Source organism: Eutrema salsugineum, unplaced genomic scaffold (assembly GCF_000478725.1).
Source record: "Eutrema salsugineum unplaced genomic scaffold, Eutsalg1_0 scaffold_5, whole genome shotgun sequence".
NCBI lineage: Eukaryota > Viridiplantae > Streptophyta > Magnoliopsida > Brassicales > Brassicaceae > Eutrema > Eutrema salsugineum.
Genome location: NW_006256612.1, coordinates 1717100 through 1719163, shown reverse-complemented (window position 1 = coordinate 1719163; position 2064 = coordinate 1717100).

The window sequence follows — 2064 nt, the reverse complement described above, 5'->3', positions numbered from 1 at the left end:
GTGGACGGAAAATTCATGTTTATCCTTAGGGACTTTGTCCTTTCCTTTCGCACGTCGTTTTGCCACCTCATCTTGTTCCTTCACCGACTCATCATCATCCTTGGCAGACTCATTTAACTCCTCATTCCTCCCCTCAACCGAGTCATCATCACCATCCAAAAAGTTCTCCTCACCATCCAGACGAATTACAGCCAAGTCGTCCAGATTGTCAGAGCTTTCATCTTTTTCAGCAGACTCTCCTGTAAGCAACACGACTTAAAATGTCAGCTACTAAAGATAATTGACTAAAGATAACTATTTACTAGTAATACATAACACATTGTGGTTCAATCTGTATACCCCACATGGTAAATGTCTACGTATAGTTGTCTAAAGATAACTGTTTACTATCTATACATAACTCATATTGGTTCAATGTTTATACCCCACATTGTAAACGTCTACTTATAGATAGTAAACAATCTACTTTAGTTATCTTTGTTTAGTGTAACAGTCATCTACGTGATAGTCAGCTAGTTATAAGATCTTATCCTCGTTGTCCGCTTGGTTCTCCGCTGTTTTTTCGTAGACAACCATAGCCGTCTCCTTTGTGGCAGAATCCCTGATGCAGAGATTTAGCTGGTCAATTTCGGACCTCATTTCAACAAAAAGCGCGATATTGTCATCCGTTCAGATGGACACTGGTAGTGTGTCCCTACCGTCGTCCATAAGCATGTAGGAGGGCCACTGGTAAGTCAGAGCTACCGCAGCGTCTTTGTTTATCCCCATTTACTCTTTTGTCAGCTTCACCACTTCCTTGAACTTCATCCTTGCGCTGAGAAAAACTGCTTGGCTATTCCCTGTGCGCTTCGTCAGAAAAGTCCACACTCCATTCCCGCCTTCGAACCATTTCTCCCTCATAAGCAAAATCATTTGTCTCCCCGACATCTACATTCACCAGAAAGAAAACAAACACTAAATAACTAACTACTAACTCAAAGTAGTCACTATATTCATCGAGGAGTAGTCATATTCATCGAGGAGTAGTTATACCTTCGTAAATCTTCGTTGTAGATAAACTCTAACAATGTTGTTTACTAGCGGCGGTTTAGGATATTATGAGGTTGTGTCTATTTATGTCACCCATTACAGACCTCATGATATTAACCTATACGTACAAGCCTTCACTACACGACAATGTTTCAAGTTCGGAGAAAGTAATCCAAAAATTTTACGTTGTTAGTGTTCTAGAAACATGATAGCGTGTGTGTTTGTGTAAAATGGTGTGGTCCTATCGGGGGGTCAGAAAGACTCCGTTTACTGTGACTGTTAGTGCACTTAACGACATGCCTCAAATGGCTTGGTCAACACAAGTTCAAGATTTAAAAGAAAAGTCAAGTAAAGTTGATGATTTATAATGGCAACTATGAAGTTCATGCTTTGATTGGCAATAATTTGAAAGTTGATGCTTTTTATGACAACTAGGTGTTTAGCCTGCGACTTGCGCGGGCCGAAAAGTTTTATTGAAACCTAAAATAAATTTTTTTGTCATAAATCAAAAATAATTAGATCAATAATTTGATACATACAAAATTAAAATAAAGCTAACCTATGAAAGTAATCATTGTCTAACATTAAAAACTTTAAAATCAATAAACACAAATTAAAATAAGATTAATATAAATTATTCATCTTTTCCTCTTTTTATCTTTTAATTTTTTTTTTCTCTATCATTTTCTTCTTTCTTTCTTTTTTTGTTTTTTTGTTTTTTTGTTCTTCTTTATTTTCTATGTCTTTTTTTTACTTTTTATTCTGCTGGTTTTTCTTTTTCACGTATTCTTCTTCTTCTTCTCCACATATTTCCCTTTTTCCTCTCATACATCTTTTGATTTTCTTCTCTTCTAGGTTTTATTCCCTTTCTTCTTCTTCTTCAATGTTTTATTATTCTATTTCTTCTTTTTTTTTTCTTTTCCTTTTTCATTGTCATCGTCTTCTTCGTTATCACCAACTTCCTATTCTTCTGGTGTTTTTCGGCTTTTACCTCATCTTCATATTCTTCTACTTTCTCAAATTCTCATCTTTAAG